Source organism: Engystomops pustulosus, chromosome 5 (assembly GCF_040894005.1).
Source record: "Engystomops pustulosus chromosome 5, aEngPut4.maternal, whole genome shotgun sequence".
NCBI lineage: Eukaryota > Metazoa > Chordata > Amphibia > Anura > Leptodactylidae > Engystomops > Engystomops pustulosus.
In genome coordinates this window covers 140,356,054-140,383,626 of record NC_092415.1, presented here as the reverse complement: position 1 = coordinate 140,383,626, position 27,573 = coordinate 140,356,054, and the positions used below count along the sequence as shown (strand labels likewise).

The 27,573-nt window shown below is 38.3% G+C and overlaps 1 long non-coding RNA gene across 1 annotated transcript in view; it reads right to left on the bottom strand.

Moving 5' to 3' along the window:
• LOC140134201 (uncharacterized) overlaps positions 1-27,573 on the bottom strand; it is a 53,272-nt gene that overhangs the window by 14,398 nt on the left and 11,301 nt on the right. The gene's annotated exons all lie outside the window — the stretch shown is intronic.

Sequence of the window (27,573 nt, the reverse complement as noted above, 5' to 3'; positions counted from 1 at the left end):
TCTTCAAAATGCATCATGCATGTAAACATCAACTTGCAAATGTAAACAAAGTGTGCTTTAACTCCTTAATGATGCAGCCTGTTTTTAACCCCTACAGGACTCAGCCTCTTATGGCCTTAAGGACGCGGCACCATTTTTCAAATCTGCCCTGTGTCACTATAAGTGGTTTTAGCTTTGGAACGCTATAAGATATCCAGGGGATTTTGAGATTGTTTTCTCGTGACACATTGTACTTAAAATTTGTTTAAAAATTTGGATGAAATCTTTTGCGTTTAGTTATGAAAAAAAACAAAATTTGGCAAAAATTTGGGAAAATTCTTTATTTTCAACTTTCTAAATTCTCTACTTTTGATATAGATAGTCATAACTCCCAAATAAATTCATAACTAACATTTCCCAAATGTCTGCTTTATGTTGGATGGTTTTTTAAGATTCCACATATTTTACTAGAATGTTATGAGGCTCGGAATTTAGGTATCATTTTTCACATTTTTTGTAAAATCACCCAAACCTGTATTTAGATGGACCTGCTCAAATTTAATTGACTGTATGAGGCCTAAATAATAGCGAGACTCATAAATTACCCTATTATGGAAACTACACCCCTCAACGTATGAAAAATCATTTTTAAGAAGTTTGTTAACCCTTTAGGTGTTTTTTAAGGGTTAAAAAAAATGGAGGTGCAGTCTGCAAATTGTAATATTTTTTCACAATACACTCATTTTGGGTGGAAAATTAAACATTTACAATGGATTAAATGAAAAAAGGCTCCACAAAGTTTCTTACCCAATTCCTCCCGAGTACACTGATACCCCATATGTGGTGGTAACCTGATGTACGGGCGCACGGCCGGGCATAGAAGGGAAGGAGGTACCATCCAGATCAGATTTGCTATGTCACATTGTACAGGCTATAATTTTTTTTCTTTTTTTAATTTGCACCTATAGGGGCTTATTTCTTTTGCCACATGAGATGCACTTTTCTGGTCCGTAATTTTGGGGGATCTATAGCTAATTGGTGAGATTTTATTAACTCTTTGTTGGTGGAGGAAATGAAAATCATCAATTTTTAGGAAAATTTTTATGTTTTTTTTTTGGCCGTTAACCATACCATGAAACTAGTATATTATTTTTATTCTATGGGTCGCCACAATTACGAAAAGACCTCATTTATATAGATTTTTTATTTTTTCCTATTTTTATTGAATAAAAAGTAATTTGGCAAAAATGTTGTTAATTTTAGCATCACTGTCTTTCATATGCATAACTTTTTTATTTTTCGCCTCACAAATCTGTTTAAGGGCTTATTTTTGCTAGAAGGTCTTTTTAGTGGTCTTATTTTAGAGTGCATAACATTTTTTAAATCACTTTTTAGAGCATTTTTTATAGGGTATTAATTATCTTTTTTTGGAGCTTTTTGGGGTTTTTTTTTTCGAGGTTCCCTTTGCGGATCTAATAACGATTCAGTTTCATTATGCAGATTGTTATGGACGCAGCGATACCAAATATGTGGGGGTTTTGTATATTTTATTCAATTGTACCGAATAAATACTAATTTGGAGAAAATCTCGTTCATTTTAGCATCACCATCTTTTCATGCATAACATTTTTATTTTTCGGCTGAGAAATCTGGTTAGGAGCTTATTTTTTGCGAGTTGTTCTTTTTTAGTGGGCTTATTTTAGAGTGCGAAACATTTTTTAAATCACTTTTTAGAGCATTTTTATAGGGTATTAATTAAAAATGATCTTTTTTCAGAACGTTTTTGCGTTTTTTTTCTCTGGCGTTTAATGTATTTATTTTTTATTTATTCTAATGTGTTAACTTTAGCGTTTTTCACAGTTTTTTCTTTTTACTTATAGTTACTTGAACTTGAACCAGTGATGCTCTGATCGCTGGTTCAAGTTCAATACTATTTTATTGTAGAGCAGTGTAAACTGTTTGAGCATGCAAGCGGAAGGGATCTGACTGCCAGGGAGATCGGGCAGCTCCGGGGCACATGACAGTCCTCCGGAGCTGCCCAGAAGAGGATAGGATTCCCCGGTAAGCGGCGTGGGGGATCCGATCCATAGCGCAAACACCCTTACACACCGCGGTCATGCTTGCTCCGATCGCGGGTGTTAGCGCAGGCTGTCAGCTGTCTATCACAGCCGCTGCTTCTGGTGCCTGCTCCGTTCGTGAGCCAGTGCCAGAAGCAGGATGTTATAGTGCGTCCCCGTGCGCTTAGCATCTAGCCCCAGGGATGTACTATAATGTACTGGTGCGCCTAGGGGTTAAGTTAATGCTCAGACCTTTGTTTTTTTAATTTGACCAGTGTTTAGTTTGACCTGTGGTAATAACTTTTCAACACTTTAAGATATCCTTGTGATTTTGAGATTGTTTTCTCATGAGACATTGTAGTTTATGTTAGTATTATCATTTTGGTGATCAGTTTCTTTTTTGGGGGTAAAAATTCCATAGTTTAGGAAAAATGTTAAAATAATGACAATTTTCAAAGTTTCAAATGTTCAACTTTTTTGACAAAAAGTCATACCACAAATTTTTTTTGTAGAAACCTTTTGCCATTTCCATAATTTGTTTTATATTTCCAAGTTTTCAAGTTTTAGTAACAACTTCTGAGATTTTCAAGAGATTTGAAAAATACAAAATTTTTAGTGACCAATTCAGTTTGGAAGTGCCATACAAAGCTTATGTGCTATATACCCCCACAAGTAACACCATTTTATGAACCCAATATCTCAAACTATTCAAATCAGCATTTGAGAAGTATGTTAACCCTTTAACTCTTTCTCTGGAAGCAAACAAAGATGGATTGGAAATTTTGAAATTTAAATTTTTGAATAAGATTATTCTCATTTAGCCCTAAAATGGACACATTCAGAAGGAATTTGAGGTAAACATACATCCTAAAATTTCTGCCTTGCTTCTTCCGAGTACGGCAATACAGAATTTGTACCATTGGGTTTTTGGAAGGCCAATTTGGTTGCAAATGTTTTGTGGTGCCACATTGTACTTGAAGAGCCCCTGAAGTTACAGTATAATAGAAAACTCCCAAATATGTCACCATTTGGGAAACTAGACCCCTCAGAGCATTTATCTGGGGTTGGGGGTGACCATTTTAACCCCCAACATGCTGGCCAAAATCTAATGCAAATTAAATGGTGCAGAGCAAAAATTGCCTTTTTATCTCAAAAATGTAATTTTACTGCCTAATACAGTATATTGTGCCCAACTCATGGCCCTTTATACAAACACCCCACACGGCAAGGGAAGGAGCAAAATTTTGCTTTTGAAGCTCAGTTTTCACACGTTTGGATTTGGAGTGCCATGTCATGTTTGCAAGGCCCATGAGGTACCAGTGCAATAGAACCCCCCGAGAAATTATACCATTTCAGAAACTAGACCCCTCAAAGAATTTATCTGGGTTGTGTAGAGGATTTAACCCCCAACATGATGGTCAAAATTTAATCCAAAGTAAATGGTGCATATTAAAAATTGTGTTTTTATCTCAAAAATGTCATTTTAGCACCTAATATACAGTGCCCAACTCATGTCACTTTAGACAAACACTCCAAAAATCATTCTGTGGGTTTTCCCGAGTACAGCAATATCACATATGTGCCAATATTTGACAGGGTGGGCACACAGCAGGGCTGAGAAGGGAAGGAGCGAAATTTTGCTTTTGCAGCTCAGCTTTCACACGTTTGGATTTGGAGTGCCATGTTATGTTCACAGGGCCCTGCGAGGTACCAGTGCAATAGAAAGTCCTGAGAAATTATACCATATTTGAAACTACACCCCTCAAAGAATTCATCTGGGGGTGTGGTGAGCATTTTAACCCCCAACATGCTGGTAAAAATCTAATGCAAAGTAAATGGTGCAAAGCAAAAATTGCGTTTTTATCTCAAAAATGTCATATTTGTGCCCAAATAGTATATTGTGCCCAACTCATGGCACTTTAGACAATTACCCCAGGAATAATTCTGTGGGTTGACCTGAGTACGGACATAACACACACGTGCCAAAAATTGACAGGCTGGGGACACGGCTGGGCTGAGAAGGGATGGAGCGAAATTTTGCTTTTGGAGCACCCTAGTCACTAGACTGTGTTGGGGTGCCCCTGAGGTGCCAGTACAATAGAAACCCCCCCCGAGTAGTGACCCCATTTTAGGAAAGGACACCCCTCAAAGAATTTATCTAGGGTTTTATGAAGATTTTAACCCCTGAGATGCTGGGACAAATGTAATACAAAATGAAGAGGGAAGTGTAAAAATTGCATTGTTTTCTCAAATGTGCCATAGTAGGCTTAAATTTATTCAGCCCAACTCATGATGCTGTGGATCAACACCCCAAAAATCATTCTGTGGGTTACTATGGGTATGGCAATGCCCCATGTGTAGCAATAGTCTACAGGCTGGGGACCCAGCAGGCCTGAGAAGTGACAAGCAAAATCTAGCTTTTCGAGCACCCTTTTCACTTGACTGGTGTTGGGGTGCCCCTGAGGTACCAGTACAATAGAAACCCCCTGAGTAGTGACCGCATTTTAAGGGCACCCCTCAAAGAATTTATTTAGGGTTGTATGAGCATTTTAACCCATAAAATTATGGCTCAAATGTAACACAAATTGAATGGTGTCAAATAAAATTTGCTTTGCAATTTTTCTTAATTTGTCATTGTAGTGTCAAAAGTATTTTGGCCAATTCATGCCACTGGAGACAAACACCCCAAAAATCATCATGCAGGTTCTTCCGGGTACGTGGCAATAATCTGCAAGATGCAGACGGGGCACGGCTCGGAAGAGAATGGCATATGGAGTATCGACATTTACATTTTTTTTTTGGCACCATAAGGCATTTGTAGATGCCCTTAGGGATCAGTACAGTAGAAACCTGTGAGAATTAGAGTTCCCTACACACCCCTCCATTAATTAACCTAGCGGTGTAGCGTGCATTTTAACCCCACAGGTGAATCCCAAGGATGAAGCATAATGGATAATGCATAGTACAAAATATCTATTATGTCATCTTGTGCCCAGCTCCTGCCACGTGAGACAAACACGCCTACTCCTTCACACAACGCCTGCTCCTCCACAGAATACCTGCTCCTCCACACAACGCCTGCTCCTCCACACAAAGCCTACTCCTCCACAGAACTCCTACTTCTCCATGCTACACCTGTTCCACCACAGAACGTCTACTCCTTCACGCTACGCCTATTCCTCCATGCTACGCCTACTCCTCCATGCTACGCCTACTCCTCCACGCTACACCTACTCCTCCACGCTACTATTACTACTCCTCCACGCTACTACTTCTACTCCTCCACGCTACTAGTCCTAACAGATCGCACTTGAATGGTTGTGGGTGATAGGGAAAATGTACAATGGGGGGGGGGGGTAATCGTGTGTTTTTGGGTACAGTAAAGGGACAGATCACTAGCACAACTCTCTCTTTAACACCACCAATCACAAAATGGCGATGTTGAAGAGCGTTGGGCTACAAAGATCTGCTAAAAAAATTGTCACAGATCGCTGTCATTGGCCAGTCTGTCTCGCGACAGGGTGACGTCCAAAATGCAAATGTCGCTCGCATTCCGATATATATCGGAGCATCCGAACGCTGAGCGTTATGTCACTGCGCTCAGCGTCCGATATATCGGATGTGGAGCGTGAACAGGTTAATTTTTTTGTGTGTGTGTGTTTTTTTACTTTATATGTCCCCCATGAGGTCATAAAAGACCCCTGTAACTGAGGCATCTATAAGAGCCTCAGTTACAGGGAAATGCCCACCTGTCACTGGGGACAGGTGATCAGAGCTGTACTGGGTCTAATTAGCCCCAGCAGCTCTGATTAACCCCTTTAGACCCGGCGGTCACATCACCGCTGAGTCTATGGAGCATCTCCTCTATGCTTCGCGCTCATTCAGCTGCAGACTCTGGACCTGCACCCGCTGAAGTCTAAAGTCAGCGGGCGAGCAGAGAGGACACCATGTTCCGCAGGGTTGTCTCCTTGAAATAGATGTACTATTAATGATTCTATGATGTTATATGCTGTTACGTAATTTTAAAGCACACTTTGTTTACATTTGCAAGTTGATGTTTACATGCATGATGCATTTTGAAGACAGTCTAAAGTGTAATGTATACTATGATACTCTCCTTAACTAAGTGGACTAACCTCCTGTGCTATTTCACTTTTATATCTCTCCTGAGATGCTTTTTTACCCATGTTTTAATTTGTGATTTAATACAATAAAGGATATTTTGTCTATATTATGGTTGTAGTGTACGTCATTCCCTTTGTTCAGGTGGATAGGTCTATAGTTGTAGATTTGTGAGGGTAACTCCTTAATTTTGTCTCTTTGGCATACTCATTACACACGAGATAGTCTTGTATGACTGCGTTATTCGCATACATGTTTAACCCCTTAATGACCGCCCTATCAGGATTCTACGGCGGTCATTAAGGGTACTTCTTCTGATGCGACGCCTTTCTACGGCGGCGCATCAGAAGAAGATTTCGGGACATCGGGTTATTATAGTGCCGGTGTCGGGCTGTGATATTACAGCCCAGACCCGGCACTAACACCCGGGATCGGAAAAACTCCGATCCCTGGTGTTTAACCCCTTGCACGCCGCGGTCAAGCATGACCGCGGCGTGCAAGTGTGTCCCCCGTGGATCGGACCCCCCCGGTGTGCTTACCGGGGGATCCGATCCCTCCTGCCGCTGCCCCGGGTTCCGACGAGTGACCCGGGGCTGTCGGCTCCTCTTCTCACCGGGTCCTGCCTTCCTGGCAGGACCCGGCTGTAAGTAACTGAGCATGCGCGGCATGCTCAGTTACTTACACTATACACTGCAATACAAGTGTATTGCAGTGTAAAGGCTTGAATAAGCGATCGGATGATCGCTTATTCAAGCCAAGAAGTAGAAAATGTAAAAAAGTAAAAAAAAAAAAATTAAATCTTTTTATAATATAATTAAATAAATAAATAAAATAAAAGTCCCATAATCTCCCCAGTAACACATAAAATACAAATAAAGTATATAAAACACAAAACACGTACATATTTGGTATCACCGCGTCCGTATTAATCTGTACAATAAATCTTAATCAATATTGAACCCACTCGGTGAACTACGTAAAAAAAAAAACTCGAAAAACTTCCCATAATATACAATTTTTCATCAAACACCATCACAAAAAATGTTCTAAAAAGTGATCAAAAAAAGTTACGGTACCTAATATGATACGACTGAAAAGAACAACTGTTTTCGCAAAAAATAAGCCCTCAACCAGATCTGACAACAGAAAAATACAGAAGTTATGGCCCTGAAAACTTGTCAATAGTAAAAACAATGCGATTTTCTCCAATATTGGTTTTGCTCAGGAAAATTGAGCAAAATAAGAAAAACTATATAAATGAGGTATCACCGCGTCCGTATTAATCTGTACAATATATCTAAATCAATATTGAACCCGCTCGGTGAACTACGTAAAAAAAAACTCGAAAAACTTCCCATAATATACAATTTTTCATCAAACACCATCACAAAAAATGTTCTAAAAAGTGATCAAAAAAAGTTACGGTACCTAATATGATACGACTGAAAAGAACAACTGTTTTCGCAAAAAATAAGCCCTCAACCAGATCTGACAACAGAAAAATACAGAAGTTATGGCCCTGAAAACTTGTCAATAGTAAAAACAATGCGATTTTCTCCAATATTGGTTTTGCTCAGGAAAATTGAGCAAAATAAGAAAAACTATATAAATGAGGTATCACCGCAATCGTAGTGAACCAGAGAATAAAGATAAAATATTATTTTTACGTTACGGTGAGCGGGGGGGGGGGGATGCTCACAATCCAAAATAAAAATTGATGATTTTGTTTGTGTCCCCCTTGAAATAGTTAATAAAATCTCATGAATAAGCTTTAGACTCCCAAAATAAATTATTTATACATTGTATCTCATCCCATAAAAAATAAGCCCTCATATGATCGCATTACCAAAAAAAATAAAAATTTATAGGTCGTACAATGTGACAATACAAATCTGCTGTGGACGGCGCCTCCATTCATTCTATGCTTGGCCGTGCGCCCGTACAGCAGTTTACCACCACATATGGGGTATCAGTAAACTCGGGAGGAATTGGGCATCAAGCGTTGCAGTGCGTTTCATCATTTAATTTATTCTGAAAATGTCAGTTTTGGCCTAAATGAATGTATTTCCAAAAAAATTCCATAGTTTCTAAATCGCAGGTCCATATTTTTTAACCCATGTGAAACACTTAAAGGGTTAATGAACTTAATAGAAGTTGTTTTACATATGTTGAGGGGTGAAGTTTCTATAGTGTGGTAATTTATGAGGTTTTACTATTATTTAGGCCTCTCAAAGTCACTTGGAAGCCGAGTTGTCCCTCAAAATGTGAGTTATGGCAATTTTCATGAAAATAAGAAAAATCGCACCTAAAGTTCTGCGCCTCATAACATCCTAGAAAAATGACCGGAAGCATAAAATATCATCCCAACATAAAGCAGATATTCTGTAAATGTTAATTATCAAACTTTTTGGGTAGTTTTACTTCCTGTCTGGAAAGCAGAACATTTCAAACTTGGAAAATGAAGAATTTTTACAAACTTTTGCCAAATTTTCACTTTTTTTCAGAACGAAACGCAAAACTTATCACTTAAATTTTATAACTAACATGAAGTACAATGTGTCACGAGAAAACATTCTCAAAATCACCAGGATATGTTAAAGCGTTCCGAAGTTATAACCAATTATCGTGAGACATGTCAGATTTGAAAAATCGAGTCTGGTCATTGAGCTGAAAACTAGTGTCGGTGATAAGGGGTTAAGATTAAGTTTTGGGATTATATACTACAGGGGGCTGGCTGGCTATATACTACAGGGGGCTGGCAGGCTATATACTACAGGGGGCTGGCTTGCTATATACTACAGGGGGCTGGCAAGCTATATACTACAGGGGGCTGGCTTGCTATATACTACAGGGGGCTGGCTGGCTATATACTACAGGGGGCTGGCAGGCTATATACTACAGGGGTTGGCAGGCTATATACTACTGGGGACTTGCTGGCTGTATACTGGGAGGCTGTGACCAATGCATTTCGCACCCTCAGCTTATACTTGAGTCAATAGGTTTTCCCAGTTTTTGGTGGTAAAATTAGGGGTATTGTTTTTCATTTCTTGTTTGTCATTTATTCATTTACTTATTCATTTATTAATTTATTTACTTATTTATGAATATATAAATGTATGTTTTGACAAGTACAATGACAAGGTCATTACTGTTGACACAGTTTCTGATGTATTTGCAGCCAAAACCAAAGACACTCCTAAGCAATATAAAAAGAAGGCTCATAAAAAACCTGTCATTAATTTTTTCACAATTGCAACTGGTGACAGGTTTCCACAGAGCCCTATTAACTAAATGCCACCATTCTTTTAGCTAAAAATGGTTTTCCTCAAATCCCTATAAAATCAACTTTGCTATGCTGACTGATATATAGCCAACTCTAGCAGCGGGGAGCGAGCCCAGTGTTTCCTCTTCATGCCCCATGCCTCTTTCTTACTATTGAGAACTTTATGCCATGTTACAAGGGTGATGTATATTGAGGTCCTTTAAACAATTACATTTGCAAAATCTACGCCATGAATGTATCTGATCACATGAAATCACAGCATGTCTCCATGGACTTATACTCTTCTCTGGGATTTCATGTAATCAGATTCATATATTTTGTACATTTAGCAATTTATTAGCAATATTTGCCTAAAAGAAGTATGATAAGTATGAAGTATGACAGGTTCCCTTTAGGGATTGTTTATGTTTTTCTATGAATGTGTAGAGGGGAAAAAAAGCTTCTTGGTGAATTTTTACTTTACCTTTATTTTGTTTACTTTTTGTTATTCACACCAGGGAGGCAATTGTATAACAAACTGCAATATTACTGTACATAGAAAGTGCTCAAAAGTGTTTAATTACGTGACACCCCTTGAGATTATTCTTGTATGCGCATGTTTCAACTAATTGATATGGTGCATTCACAGATTACCCACCTGTACCATAATATTGCAATAAAAGAAAATCCAGGTCCAGCTCCAAAGAACAGTGTGAATAGGGCTTTATTTAAAATTCATGATAACATTCAGAATTGTGCAAAAACAAACATTCTGGTCAACATGTTTCTGGTACCTGTGTGCCCTTACTGGGCACGTATGTGAGTCCCTCCTTATATGCAAAAGCATCTCCCAGTTACTCCCTATCAGGTGGAACCAACATAGCATAACAATATAGAGGCTAACATTGTTAAAATTGATATTACACCTCATATACTATGTATTCAAAAAGGTAATAATGCTGGCATTCTCCTCAACTCTTTATGGTTGCAAAATTTTGTGTTTTCATCATCATCATCATCCAATCACATCTTCACTTGTGGGTGTGTGCTCCATCACCAAGTTAACCTCCTACTATTCATGGGCTTAAGCTAGCCACATGATCCATCATGTGACTGTCTTGGATACAATGGTATCCATGGATACACAAGTTTACCTGTGCTGGCTAATGCAATGTTCAGTTGTTTCTTCAGTGACTGGGGCAATAAATAGAAACCTGTTTAAAAGTTACAGAGGTTCACTTAGTGAAGGACCACGTTTAAACAATGAATTTCATGCAAAAGGTGTTTAAATAGTATTGGGACTGATAACTGGCAACATATTTATAAAGTGTTATAAGTGTAATATATACCAATCACTACAGTAAAGAGAACAATTTATATATAAATGTAATGAACCAATACTCATACACTTCAATGGCATACCGTAATTATACTATAGAAAATGATGCTATAGAAAATGAGTGGTACAAATGAATGCATTACATGTGTAGATAATGACATAGATCTTGTGCATTGTACAAATAATAGTACAAAAAGTTTAGAACCCTAGGATATAACATATTGTCAGGATCAGTGGAAGTGGATCCTCTGTACCACCACAGACGATGACGTAAACCGACACCTGGGAGCGGAGTCTAAGTGGTACCCAGTTTTCACCAGAGCCCGCCGCAAAGCAGGTTGGACTTGTTGCGGCGTGGTACCACCAGGTCGTTCCGCAGGCGCGACTTTGTCCGCACTGGTGGCCAAGGCGTAGTACAAAATCGTCAGGCAAACTCGTGGTTGAGGACAGGCAGGAGGTCGAGACAGGCAGCACAGGATTCGGAGTCGGGGACGTAGCGGTAGGGCAGGACAGGCAGCACAGGATCGGAGTCCATAACGGAACCGGGGTCACAACTGGAATTTAGAAACACAGCATAATGCATGGACAGCTTTCTCTGATGCACTAGGCACACAGATCCAGCAGGGGACACAGGAAGGGGCAGGAATTTATCTTGTCAGACGAACACCAATTATCAGCACACTGGCCCTTTAAATCCTACAGAGCTGGAGTGCGCGCCGGACCGCGGGAAGCAAAGAGGCCACCACTGGAGCCAGGCGTGATGAGTTACCGGCCCGACAGGCTCCGGAGGCACAGTAAAGCACACAGGTGGGCCTGCGACCCGGGATATGGTTCAATCACAGATGTTTGGATGCCTACCCTCTGGGTTTCCTACATCAATGTATTCCAAAAAGTGTATTTTTAACTTTCTACAGATTTGTTCAACATATAGAAGTTTACACTTGGTTCATTCAATGACATAGATCAAACATATACTGTCACAATTGATAAAATCATTATTTACATAATTGATATTACCCCCACTTGATTAAAATTCCTTTTTCTTGAACATGTTCTACATTTTCTTGCATTGCAACTATAGAAGCATGTACTGGACCACCAGGTTTTCCTAGGGCCACTATTAAAAAGTGAAGGTGACACTATATTACCTATTGTTCTCCTCCTTCTGGATACTCTCTACACCCCTGATCTAAGATAGTTTCAAGTATAGATTTTTTCTTCAATATAGGCACGTGTCTGTATATGATGTTCTTTTATATTTGTAGTCATGGTGGATTATACACAATCACTACAGTAGGAACCAGAATTTTTTTGGGGGAAAAAACTGTGTTACTCTATGTGTTGGTAATTTCTATTAGTGAATGTTCTTTTGATGGTACCAACAAGAGTCTGCTTTTTTTGTCATCTATATTTTTGGCTCTTGTGAGTATCCACCCTGGATAGACCCTTTTTTGAGTTTTCTGAATATATGTTTTTGTTTAGAACAAGTAAGTTCACCCACTGCTAATTGTATGCTGCGCATGTAGGCTTGTGGCATGCAAGATGGTATTACCAGCTGTGGGTTTTCTTTATGTTTGAGTCTTGATATACCCTTTAATCTAACATCAAGAAATACTATACTGTCTGCTTCGATGGTGTGGGTGAAACTCAGATTGTTCTGGGGGAGCTTGTCTCCAAACCCTACTATAAACCCTATGGCTGTATGGGAAGAGAAACAGGGACAGAAATTAAAGATAATATCATCACTTGGTATAATGACTGTACACACTTACACTTGATCATATTTAACAGTATTTTATAATGTGGATTTGGCTATTACTTCAATTGTAAAAAGAGGATATAAAAGTGCATACAATTTAGGTAAAAATTCAAACAAGAAATATTTATAATCTCTGTTATTATAAGAATATATGCTAGATGTAGGGATTTTTTTAATATTATAAAATGATTGAGGCTAAATTATACAAAACAACATTGTATGGTTAACAAAGGGTTCTCACCTCGTCTGGCACTATACAGGACCCTGCAATTAATGAAGGAGAACTGTGACTCCATCTAATGACTCAACTCTCAAAGTAGCACATTAGAGGACCTTCACCTCCAAAATGTCTAAATTATATTCTAGGTCTAACAAGCAAGGGCAGAGGTTATTGTGTAGTGGAGAAAATTAGGAAATAATTAAAATATGTTAGAATTTTGGACTGTATAAAGAAAAAATGTTCAAAATATTGGAGGTGATTTCCAGACCAATTGCAGAAGAATTTCTGAAATTGCATAATTTAAGTTTTGGGTTCTGATCCAGATACAACTAGTTGAAAATTGTGTGCCTGTTCGGTGTGCACAGCAGAAAATAGAAGCATCACATAGAATGCTTCTGCACTTGATTTGAATGGATTTCTGCAATCGCAATTGATGCTACCTGACACAAAATTGAAAATTATTGGATCAGGTTTGTTAAGAGTTTTCCTGCAGGGTATTGTTCTACACCAAATGAAAACAAGACAAGATGGCCTGATAAATCTCATTGGGTTTTCAAAGCATTCTTACTTTAAAGCACCTACTTTATTAAGGACATAGCCCCATTTTGGGTGCAAATGTAGAGCAGTCAAGAAATGGCACAAGAAAGAGCATTAATCAAACCTGTCTAATGTGTAATGTGTCATTCTTATACATTTAACCAAATATCCACACATTGTAAGGTAATGCATTTCTTAACACTGTTTAGAAATTTCCCCATTGTGTTCTTTGTCCTGTTTCCACATAAGTGAGAAGGTTATAATGCCTATACAGATGCATCCTACTTAGAAGTTTTTTTCAGCATGTGAGAACTGCTGTGCTTGAAGTCACAGCCTGAAGCACAGGAAAGTTGCTTTTGTAGAAGCTCATAATGTGATAATTAAACTGCTAACAGCCAACTTAGTGATGGCATTTGCCAAAGATGTGAAAGTCAACTCAGAATTGCACCTTCCTAAAGGGGACTCATCAGGAAGAGCAGCAATTAGACTATGTGTACACATATATTTTTTACATACTCTAATATACATTTTTTTTACTTCAATGAGTACATTAAATTTTTATGGGGAGTGAGATGGGAATGAACACGTTTCCCTTTCACTGCAAAGTGATTTATTACCTCCACACGCACACCCCCCTTAAAAAAAGAGACCGCAGAACTAATTAGCAGAGTAATTAATTAATATAAATTTGCATATTTGCATTTGCAATTAGTGCAGTCGACTGATTAGTCTGAAAATGGGAAGTTTGACTCATTAAATGTTAGTGTGTGCTGGACCGGAAAGCGGCTGCCAGATGAGGCGAAAAAGGGTGGAATAAGCCTGTGTATGCTGAGCTCAGGAGTCCTTTGTTAGAAGAACAAGCAGAGATTCTCTGTTTAGTCTCAAAGAGTTCTGGCTCTGCGATTGAAGATGAGTTTCCTTTGCAAACATCAGCTTTGCATCCTTTGATTTTCTTTATTGCCCACTGTAAAGATTTCTCATTATTTACTACACGGCTAATTTCTTAATCAGATATTAATGCGTTTTCTCCACAATTCAACTGCAAGGTTTTAAAATGCTGCTATAACTAGCCATGTGATTTCTTTCTTATACTGTGTAGTTAAAGAAATCTACCATTTGATTTCATGCATTATGAACCAAACTCCTTGAGAATGGTGTAGCTACATTGATGCAGAAACATATATTGTTTAATCCTTGAACCGGGTGGTTTTGCTCAAAAAACAATTATACAATTCAAGACCTTGGGAAAGCTGGATGCTGCTGGATGCCATACATAAACACTTTACACGGAGCTTCCTGAACTTTCCAGACAGGGCTAATCAACTTCAGCTGTATGACTTATACACAGCAGCTGGGGGATGGTGCAGGGATTGATTATTTTTGCCTGTCAGGGACAACAGAGTGATGATGCATTCTTGGCTAATGTTGGGCAGAACAAGGCTTGAGCAGTGTATAATTAGGGTGAGGAGAAGCGTCAGGCCAGAATCAGGAGCGACAGAGCTTCATTATCATAATTTTATAATTGTTTTTAAGCAAAACAACTCAGTTCAGGGATTAAACAAGATATGATTCTGCATCAATGTAGCTACAGCATTCTCAAGGTATGTATGGTTTATAATGCATAAAAACAAACAGTAGATTTCCTTTATTTGTTTTGTTTGTTTTTCATGTCATGAAACATTTTTAAAGTTAGTGAATGGCCATGCTTGAATACTATATAAACTAAATTTCATAAATGAATAGTGCATTGTGATAAACTTTATTTAATAAATATGTTCCTGTGTTCTTTTTCCTCTGCCATTCATGCTTATTTATGCAGTTTTTGTTAATCAGCTTTCTGTCCTGTATCCCCTGACAACTCCTAGATAAAGGAACTTGATAATCCTACATACAGTACATGGTAGTCTAATCTTTTCAGATTGCTGAATTATCAAGGAGAATGTTCTCTGAGTATGGAAAGAGTTAATCATTGATCTGATCTTCAACTGAGTTGAGTATCTGACAAGACCTTCAGAAACGCTTATCTCTTTTTAGGAGATGTTTCACTTAAACATAATTATACCATCAAAATGCATCATGCTAAACCAGGGACACTTACTCATCGATCTAGGCACCATACTGTGGTAATCTTCTTATATTTGTTATCCATGGCCTTCTTCATTCTAAAAGCAACTTTTAAAATTATGCTCATAAGCCTGAAAGTCTTACTAGATCCCCTTAGTGTGGCAGGTTCACAGACTGTTACAATGAGCATGTCTAACCCAACCCCCTGCTCTCCCCCTCCTTCCTCTGCCTATGTAATCTAGAAGCAGCCTGAAGGGCAGGGGGAAGGGGAGATCTGCTCTGTTCATTGTAAATGCCAGGGAAGCTACAGCTTTGAGGAGTTCTGAAAACACCCAACAGAGCCCTTCACGCTTATTGGCATAATTATAAAGTTGATTTTAGAAGAAAGGAGGCAATGGATAAAAAATATAAGAAGATTATCAAAGTCACGGTAACACCCCTGATTTATCATGCTTGATTTTGATGGCAGATTTTTTTTTTTTAAATAATAAAATTTATACCTTAAATGTAGTCTGATTATGATACTCCGACTCACAGTTACCTTTGAGCTTGAGCAAATACTTTAATGGTCAGTACAGAGGTATTTCCAGCAATCTTTTTATGAATTTAGGCGTAGAGCATGTGGCAAAATATATCATTGCCCATGTATCACAAGAGATGTGTATTTCTGATTTGGTATGTTTTGATTTGTTCAAAATTATAAACATCAATGGATTGTTCCATATTGGGACATGCCACACATCGTCCACATGGAAAAAATCCCGGACATGGACCTTTTGAACCATAGAAATTTTTGGTACTGTTTGGTAAAGACTCCTTACTAGTTGATCTTTAAAACTCCTTGACCTTCATACTGTCAAAGTTGGATATGATTCAATAAACTTACTAATAGCGGAACCAGAACATAAAACGACCCAATGTTTGGATATACAACTATGCATCATTTTCCATCAGGAATGGTACTTCATAATTCATTTTTAAAATCGATTATATAACACATTTTTCAACGCATTTGTTTATCATTGTACCTCAGTTCATTTCAATCAATTAATAAATCCAAAATTTACAATTTCATATTTATTATTACTATACATTGATTTATTTGACTGATAACATGTTATTATTGTTATCATTAGTGTCATTAGATACATTCTAGGCCTCATATATTTTTATAAATTGTATTATATATAATATATTTTTAAAATATTACATTTACATACATCTATTATATGTATATTTCTTTTTGTTGATTTTCACCTGCTATCACATTTGGGCAGAAGAAAACGCTGACCCCCATGTTGATACAGATTGCCCTCACCATGAAAATAAAGATTTTTGTTTTCAACCTATCCCCTGAGTAGCATGCCTATCAATAACCCTGTTTTTTCTATTATTGTTAGTCCATCTCACTGGCACATGTCAGAAGAGGGGAGGGGGATAGCAGGGTGGGTTATAATGTCCTGCTGCAGGCCCCTCCTATACATCAGTGCTCAGACATGTAAACAAAGATATGTGCGTTTGCAGACAGCACAAAAGTAAGTAGCAGGGATGTTGAATCACTTGATGAGCATTCAAGGATTATTATTAAAGGGATATTCTCGTCTCGGTATTCACATTCAGTTTCATTAATCTGTCATATGTAAACATTTCTTCAATTAGATGTTATTAAAAAAAATGTTCCTGTGTGAAGATAATTTCTCATAAATGTAGTCATGTTGTCCCTTAGAAACGAGATGGCTTCCTCGGATACGGCCACCTCTGCTGGGCAGATTGCACAAAAAAAAACAAATTGTTTTTGTATATGAAATGTCCGGGAGTTACTGCAGGTCCCACAGCCGTCCTGTAGTAATGATTGCTGAATCCAGGTGGTCCGGCAGGACTCTATAGCGCATGTCTGGCCACTGCTGCCAGAGTGTTAGGTGGCCGTATCTGAGGAAGCTATCTCGTTTCTAAGGGACAACATGACTACATTTATGAGAAATTATCTTCACACAAGAACATTTTTTTAATTAACATCCAATTGAAGAAATGTTTATACACTCACTGGCCACTTTATTAGGTACACCATGCTAGTAACGGGTTGGACCCCCTTTTGCCTTCAGAACTGCCTCAATTCTTCGTGGCATAGATTCAACAAGGTGCTGGAAGCATTCCTCAGAGATTTTGGTCCATATTGACATGATGGCATCACACAGTTGTCGCAGATTTGTCGGCTGCACATCCATGATGCGAATCTCCCGTTCCACCACATCCCAAAGATGCTCTATTGGATTGAGATCCGGTGACTGTGGAGGCCATTTGAGTACAGTGAACTCATTGTCATGTTCAAGAAACCAGTCTGAGATGATTCCAGCTTTATGACATGGCGCATTATCCTGCTGAAAGTAGCCATCAGATGTTGGGTACATTGTGGTCATAAAGGGATGGACATGGTCAGCAACAATACTCAGGTAGGCTGTGGCGTTGCAACGATGCTCAATTGGTACCAAGGGGCCCAAAGAGTGCCAAGAAAATATTCCCCACACCATGACCTCCACCACCAGCACCAGCCTGAACCGTTGATACAAGGCAGGATGGATCAATGCTTTCATGTTGTTGACACCAAATTCTGACCCTACCATCCGAATGTCGCAGCAGAAATCGAGACTCATCAGACCAGGCAAAGTTTTTCCAATCTTCTACTGTCCAATTTCGATGAGCTTGTGCAAATTGTAGCCTCAGTTTCCTGTTCTTAGCTGAAAGGAGTGGCACCCGGTGTGGTCTTCTGCTGCTGTAGCCCATCTGCCTCAAAGTTCGACGTACTGTGCATTCAGAGATGCTCTTCTGCCTACCTTGGTTTTAACGGGTGGCGATTTGAGTCACTGTTGCCTTTGTATCAGCTCGAACCAGTCTGCCCATTCTCCTCTGACCTCTAGCATCAACAAGGCATTTCCGCCCACAGAACTGCCGTTCACTGGATGTTTTTTCTTTTTCGGAGCATTCTCTGTAAACCTTAGAGATGGTTGTGTGTGAAAATCCCAGTAGATCAGCAGTTTCTGAAATACTCAGACCAGCCCTTCTGGCACCAACAACCATGCCACGTTCAAGGCACTCAAATCACCTTTCTTCCCCATACTGATGCTCGGTTTGAACTGCAGGAGATTGTCTTGACCATGTCTACATGCCTAAATGCACTGAGTTGCTGCCATGTGATTGGCTGATTAGAAATTAAGTGTTAACGAGCAGTTGGACAGGTGTACCTAATAAAGTGGCCGGTGAGTGTATATGGCAAATGAATTTAATTAAATGTAAATGCCCAGATGGGAGTGCCCCTTTAAGGAGGAAAAGGCACATGATCAATTTATGTAAAAGAGTTGCCAACCCCTTTAATGGGAGCTGAGCAACAGTACTTGGGCAGTATAAAGTGTTATAAGGTTATCTTATCAAATTGTTGACATAAATACAGTAAGAGAATGGAGCAGGTTTCTATTCTTTAACATCAGATAATCTTTCCTTACAAAAGACAACCTACTAGCCTCAATCATAGTGATGGTATGGTCTATTGCTATTATATTCCTAAAACATAACTTGCTCAGGGCAGGTTTGTACCTTTGGACACCTGTAATTTGGGGTTCTATCTACTGTAATGCTTTGGATTTTAGAATCTACATGGATAATTTAGTACTCTTTTATCACCAGTATATCACCAGTATGTACAAGAAGTATAGTATTATCATAGTAGGTTACATTGGTAGGTGTACACACTGATGAAAGAATATTTATGTATTAAATCAAATATGTATACATTATTCTTCATATATTATTCATCATCCATTCACAAATAAGCCATACATTTTACACAGACTGCCTGTTTGCAACATCTGTGTCAGGGACTAGAAGAAAACTGCTTGGAAATGGATCTATCTCTGAAGAAAGGCCTAGGAGGCATTTATGTTGAAATTTTCAAAGGCAGTGTTAAAACACTGGGGCGCTGGAAAGACTTGAAAACAATTAGCAAAGATCTAAGTATGTCACTGTACTTACTTTACAATGTAAGGTACAATTAAATAAATTAGTATCTGTGGAATTAATAGAAAAAAAGAAGACCTTATATAAGGAATAGCCTGAGGCTCCATTCACATGGCAGATTTTAGCACAAATTTTGTGTCAGGAAACTTTGTGCCAAAATCCCTTTCCTATAATAGTCAATGGGAGGTTGTAGGGTAAAATATTCCCCATTTGTATATTCCAAGTGCATTGCTAGCAGATGCCACTTGGAATATAGGGCAGGTTTCTCAAAATCTTCAGTGACACAGATTGTGACATGGAAGTATTTGACACCAAATTTCTGCTGAAAACTGTGTGCCATATACTGTGAATGTTGGAACTAATCCTGAAACACTTTGAAGCATTGACTTACTATAAGTGGCCACCAACAAAATATATGTACTGAATATTAATTAACTACAGTAGGTAAGCCACAATACTCAGACTATCCAAGCCGGCGTATTCTGTAGCAGAATGATTGCTGAATTTACTACAATTGTGATTCCGCAGACATTGCGCAAGCATCATAAACCGGCTGAAATTGGCTACTTTCTGATTAGTTTTTATGCTGCAATTTAGCTATGGCTGGGGAGGGAGCTCATCCTTTGCATTGCAATGGCTGAATTCTACAACGGGATCCTTAGCAAATGAATGACATGTTGCGGATCATAAATCCCAACTGGAAGCCTTTCCTAATGGTGTATTTTTAAGCAATGTGTGTATAGGGTTTTTATAAATATCATACAATAAACTGTATTAAGCTGCACATTTACCACACAGAAATGCTATGCATAAGATGCTATAGAGTGCAGTCAGCCTTCGTGTTGGTGAATAGGTTTATGGATATACTGTAGAGTCTATTAAAAAGAAACACAAGTTTCTCTATTTCAAACTTTTCCTGCACTTCTAGATTATTGACACCTTTTTCTGGTGCTACTGGTGTTGTACACTTCTACCCACAAATAGCAAGTTCTATCATACCTTCATGAATGTGGAGAGTCATTTTAGGCACACAATTTGTTCCAAAAAAATTAACCCTGTGACACAAATAATAAATCCACAGCATAATGCAAATATGTCAGGGTACAGGATGCTTGAGAAAGAAGGTAATGCCCTTGCTCTGTTCCTGCACAGCTTCTTCATTGCGCGGTTACACTGTGGAACCCAATGGGTTACACTGGGAAACACAATTTTTGTTAAGTTAGATCAGACACTTCTTTTTGACCAAATTTTGGCATCAGTTATTTTCTGCAACTCCAACTTTTTGAAGTACGGCATACCCCTCCTTTGTGCCAAGAATCATAAAAAATTTACATACAAAAGAAAAAAAAACAAAAATTAGATTAATACCCTACTTAAGGACACCTGACTTACAGACAACCCATAGTTACAGACGGACCCCTCTGACCTCTGGTGACCTCACTGGATGCTTTACTATAGTCCCAGGCTGCAATGATCAGCTGTAAGGTGTCTGTGATGAAGCTTTATTCATAATCCTTGGCCCAAATACAGCAAAAATTTTGAAACTCCAATTGTCACTGGGATGGAAAAAAAAATTGTCTAGAACTTCAAGAACAAACCTCCGGACCCTATCTTGTATGTAACCCGGGGACTGCCTCTATAATGTTTATTAAGAGTTATTTAATTCATACAAAAACTAAATATTGTTACAGAGGGGGGGGGGCAAGAGGGAGATTAAGACAATGTAACAGCCTGTAAAGTCAGATTAGAGAGGGGATAGGGTAGCCCCTCAGGCTCATTAGCATAATTTTAAAAGTTGGTTTTAGAAGGAAGGAGGCCATTTTTAGTGAAATTTCATATTTAAGGGCCACAACTTCATTTTTGTTACATGCTCCTTCTGCTTTCTCTGCCTTCTCCCTATGGTCTCCTGCTATCTCTGTCTTCTCCCTAGGTCTCCTGCTGTGTGATCATGAGAGCAGGGGAAAATTCAGAGTCACCAAAAGACATTTGGGCTTATTTACTAAGGGTCTGTGGACACACTTTTGTCAGACTTTACGACATTTTCAGGTTTTTCACGGCTGTTCCAGGTATTTAACAGGGGATTGTGTCGCCCGTGATCTGATATTTGTGCAGCTTCACTGGCTATCATGCTAAAGGAATGGTGGTGGTGGTGGTGGGGAGGGGGGGCTAAGCGTGGGAATTTAACTTTGAAATTGTGTTGCAAGATCAAGCACTTATATACACCAGGAAGAAGTGAACTCCGGCGGACCAGAGCAGAGAAGCAACACGTGCACGATATCGGGCGCACGATCTTGCATTGTCGCAGTACGTTATCATCAGACAATACACTTTCAGTGAACTCCTCCAGACGGGTAAGTAAATGTGCCCTCTGCTACAGACTCAAGCCCCACATCAGATGACACCTAAAGTTAGTGGGTGATCGGCATTTTATTAAAAGAAATCTGCAATTTTATTGATTTAAAGAGACATTAGAAAGTTTATCACAAGCCAGCTCCAAATAAAGATCACACAGCTTTGCCTGCATAGTCCTGTCATACAGAAACCACATAAAAGGCTTGTCATTCTGCATTGTCTATTGTCTATCTTATCCTATTCTCAACACATTGAAGTATTAAAAATTGATAGTATTGATAATATTAAAAAGTGATAGATTATTTTGATAGATTACCATTATGATGATAGATTGTGGTAATTGCAATCTTTCATCTTTTTTGGAAGATTAACATTTTTTTAAAGTATTAAGATGAAACAAAACACAATGATTTTTTTTTTATCTCTGTGATCCTTTAGATCCAAAGAAAAAGGAGATCAGCCAACAAAAAAGCTAACAAAAAACGTGATGCAACTTTTTACTGTCAATTTAATCTCGTTTGGAATTTTTTCCACTTTTCCAGTGTACTGAACAGACTATTAAACGTTGCCAAAACTGTAACTAGACCCCTATGATAATAAGAGAATAAATGGGGATGAAAACAACCAAGATCAAGAGACATAGTAAACTGATGGCATGGTAACTGTAACCATAGACAGTAAAACAGTTTTGTCACTTCTGTCATTCATGGCAAAAACAAGTGATGCGAACATGCACAAGTTCAAGGTGACACATTTTGTTACATAACTTGTATAAGTTTCATATACTGTAGATATTGCAATGCCCTCCCAATGTCTATTGAGTGCATATAAAGAGATAAAAGAAAACAAGAATAAACTTAAAACATTCCCTTTACTTGAGGGGGTGCAGAGGTTGCGATCGCACCATGGCCCAAGAGGTTTAGGGGGCCCTTATGGTGTCACTTTCCCATATGAGAAGACTATTACTATAAACCCTACATTATAGTCGGGGGCCTGATACAGACTTTGCACTGGGGCCGACCAGCTTCTAGTTATGCCACTGCTTTTCCATTATCCCTGGATCTCATCCTTTGTAATGTTTTTACTCTTAAACCCTTGTCCTAAGTCCTTAAAAAAGAAATAAACAATTGACTTTAGTGTACTATTGTGTACCTTTATTGTAAGTGTTTGCAGGTATAATTAAATAATAATGTAATTGTAGAGAACTAGTTCCTCGACAGGATGAATTGTTTAACCATCAGAAATTCAGATCAAAACTCGATTAAACCTTACCTATGGACAATCAAGAATTTTGTTGAACTGAAGCTAAACCTTAACGTACAAACTGGCTATGTCCTGAAGGGGTTAAAGACAATCTGTCGTCAGTTTTTTACCTGTTTACCTATAAACAATATCCGCCAAAGTCAGACAAATATGACTCTTCTCACGCTATTTTTGCATGAGTTTAGGAAAATGTAGTGGTTGCAGAGGTGGGGTCAGAAGCTCCCATCTTCAGTTTTACAGTACATAGAAACAATATTTTGTGTTAAAGATATTAAAGATAAGGATCTCATCTTTCAGATCACATCAGGCTTTGTGAGTAACAGAACCAAAGAGACAGGCAGCTGAATGCATAGTTGGAAATGTGAGATCCATTTCCCGCCTACTTTTAACTGCCTGTAAGTCCAGTTCTATATCTTATAAAATAGAAAGATGAGATTCCTATCTGTAATATGACTTACAAAGGTACTACAGAACCAAAGAGACAAGTGTCTGCAGTGACACTACCCCTGCAACCACTAAACATGACTCTTCACATGTGTAAATGGAGAAGAAGAGTCATATTTGCCTGGCTTTTAAGGAGATTTTTTTATAGTTAAACATATGAGATGTCACATATAATAGGGAATTCTAGAGAAGGACATTTTATACCCTACCTAAGGAGGCTGCTTGTTCTGTGGGATAAAACCTGGTATAAGGTTCTCTTTAAAGCCCAATGAAGGCACCACAAATTTCTGCCCTAGCTTTTGGTTCCAGGCTATTTATTCCTACTTGTCCACTGCCTGTCATTACCTTCTATTTATTGTCATCCCGAGCCTCTAGATGCCTGACTATTTATGCATTTGGTTTAGTAATTCCTCACCTGTGGTTACTTTTTAGTTGTGAGCTAGGCATTAGCTGTTCCTGTTACATTACCAGATTCCTGTGTTGGGATTAAAGGTTAAATTCCAGGGAACCTCTAAGCATACACCTTGAGGTTTAGCCCAAAGTCCTATGCATTGAAGTTCAGTGATTCCTCAAATATATCCCAATATATTGCAATTCTCAATTCTTGAATCAGGTCTTGGTAAGCTATTTCTGGAAATCTCTAGGCTTATAGATGCCGTCACAGATGTTTTTCTCAAGTTTACTAGTATTTCTCTATAACACCTATATCATTATAGCTTGCCTAATCGTTCTGCAAGGGTGCTTGAGAAATTTCAGCCTATGGGTCTGCTTCAATGAAAAATTAAATAAGGCTCAAGAGCTCATTAAGAATATTTTTGTATTCTCTTATCCCGGGGCACAGAGAGGCTTTCTTACATGGCTGCTTCCAGGGAAAACATCTGTTATTCTTTTCAAACAGAAAATATCAGGTAGGACAATGCTGTGGGGAATTTCATGTTGGGTGGGTTTAAAAGTTTAGTCGTCCTGTCCTCAATGGATATAATAACTGAAAGTAAGCATTACCAGTACAGAGAAATATTAAAATGTGAGGGAAATCATTAAATGTGAGTTAGCATTTGTTTTCTAACTTTACAAATTAAAAATTATACAGGCATTGCTGTTACCAGCTCATGAGATGCAGAAATGTTCTATTTCTCATTGCATATTGCACACTTAACAGAACAGGAAATCTACCGTTTATTATTATTATTATATATATGTATTTTTTTTTTTAAAGTGGTTTGGCAGGGCCTGGTGTAGTATAACTGTCTGGCAGTGTAACCACCTGCTAGATATATTGAGTGGCCAGGCCTCTTGATATATCCAAGTATTGGTGCACATTTGTGAGGACCAATTACTTTAGTTGATCTTTAGTTAGTTGCTATTTTTACTTTTGTAACTTTATTATTGTTGTTGTTAAATGTTTGCTACATTCTCTATTGATCTACAAGAATGAGGGGTCAGACAGAGAACCGTTGTGTGTGTGCTGCACCATAGATGTTATCACTTACTGTACATATACAAAAGATGCAGACAAGGGGTTGAAGTTATGATCCATAAGGAGCAAGTGTACAGTATAAAAAGTCTGCACAGGGTATTTTACAAAGCTACAATAAACATCAACATAAACTGCATTATAAATAACTATGTGAGCTTTATATATCAATTTTAAGTGTAATGACCTCTTTCAATATACTCAATGAGCAGTACAGTACCATAGATGTCCAGAATAACAGATTCCACTGATGTCACATGACATTTGAGCATTATACTGGATCTAATTTCATCTAATTTATACTTACATTCATAAAAATTAATAGTAATAAACTCCTTAACGACCTGGCCCTTCTTGTTTTTGCGTTTCTATTTTTCACCACCCACCTTAAAAAATCTATAATCTTTTGTATTTTTCCATGTACAGAGCTGTGTGATGGCTTGTTTTCTGCGTAAAAAATTGCACCTCATAGTGATGGTATTTACTGGGAAGCGGGAAAAAATTTCCAAATGCAGTAAAATTGGTGAAAAAACGCATTCTTGTGGCCCTGGATTTTACAGCTTTTACTGTGCAACCCGATTTACATGTCTACTTTATTCTTTGGGTCAGTGCGATCACAGGGATACCAAATTTGTATAGGTTTTAGAGTGTTTTCATACATTTACAAAAATAAAAACCTCCTGTACTATTATTCTGGCACTAATAACTGTGGGTGGTGTCATTTATTGCAACTTTTCGATGACATTTTCATTTTTTATATGTTTCAATTATATTTAATTATATATTATATTTTTATAGATTGGGCATTTTTGGATGTGTTTATAATTTTTACTGTTTATTTATATTTATATGACTTCTAGGGAAAGAGGGGTGATTTGAATTTTTAGGGGGTTTTTTATATCATTTTTTAAACTTTTTTATTTTTAATATTTTTAGACCCCCCTAGGGTACTTTAATCCTAGGTTGCTTGATTGATCGTACCATATATTGCCATACTGCATATTCTAGGTTGTTCAAAGCCAACTTTTGCTTTGATTACTGCTTTGCACACTCTTGGCATTGGTAAGCTTCAAGAGGTACTCACCTGAAATGGTCTTCCAGCAGTCTTGAAGGAGTTCCCAGAGATACTTAACACTTGTTGGCCCTTTTACCTTCACTCCAGCTCACCTGAACCATCTTGACTGTGGAGGTCAGGGACATCTGGTGTGGCACCCCATCACTCTCCTTCTTGGTCAAATAGCCCTTTCACAGAGCGGAGGTGTGATGGTCCAACTAAACATAAACCAGAGAGAATAGCATACTTTTGCAAGATGCTGTGGTAACCATGCTAGATCAGTATACCTTCAATTTTGAATAAATCCCCAACAGTGTCCCCAGCAAAGCAACCCCACACCATCACACCTCCTCCTCCTGTTTCTTGGTGGGAACTAAGCATATAGAGTTCATTCATTCACCTTTTTTGCATCGCACAAAGACACGGTGGTTGGAATCTCAAATTTGGACTCATCAGACCAAAGCACAGATTTCCACTGGTCTAATGTCCATTCCTTTTGTTCTTTAGCCTAAACAAGTCTCTTCTGCTTGTTGCCTGTCCTTAGCAGTGGTTTCCTAGCAGCTATTTTACCATGAAGGCTGCTGCACACAGTCTCCTCTTAACAGTTGTTGTAGAGATGTGTCTGCTGCTAGAACTCTGTCCGGCAGTGACCTGGTCTCTAATCTGAGCTGCTGTTAACCTTCGATTCCTGAGGTTGGTGACTTGGATGAACTTATCTTCCACAGCAGAGGTAACTCTTGGTCTTCCTTTCGTGTGGCTGGTTTTTGCAACTGCAGTAGGGAACACTTTCGAAGTTTTCCCAATTTTTCAGACTGACCTTCATTTCTTAAAGTAATGATGGCCACTCGTTTTTCTGTACTTAGCTGCTTTTTTTCTAGCCATAATACGAATTCTAACAGTTTATTCAGAAGGACTATAAGCTGTGTATCCACCTGACTTCTGCACAACACGACTGATGGTCCCAACCCCATTCATAAGGCAAACCTGACAGGTCACACCTGTGATGTAAAAACCTTTTCTGGTGACTACCTCTTGAAGATCATCAATAAAATGCTAAGAGCAAGTGCAAAGCCGTAATCAAAGCAAAAGGTGGCTACTTTGAAGAACCTAGAATATAAGACATAGGGGTTGTTCATTTTGAGCAAAAATTTTATATGGTTTGTGCATGGAAAAATTATACAATTTTCTTATATTCTTTCTGTATCAATTCCTCACAAGTTTCAAGATTTCTGCTTGCTGTTATTCTATAGAAAGCTTCTGTGTTTACTCCAAGTGCATAAACATCTGTCCATGGTCTTTGTATGGCCATGATAATAAGAGCGCATTCACCTGCCTGTCCATCACACACCATGGACAGATTTCTATCAACTGTAAGTAAACACGGAAGCTTTCTATAGAAAAACAGCAAGAAGAGATCTTGGAAACGGTGAGGAATTGATACAGAAAATGTATTGGAAAATTGTATAACTTTTCCTTAAACAAACAATATCAATTATTTGTTGAATGTGGACAACCCCTTTAATTCATAGTTTTGATGCCTTCAGTGTCAATCTACAATTTTTTATAGTCACAAAAATACAGAAAACTCTTTGAATGAGAAGATGTGTCCAAACTTTTGGTCTGTACTGTATATCTGCAT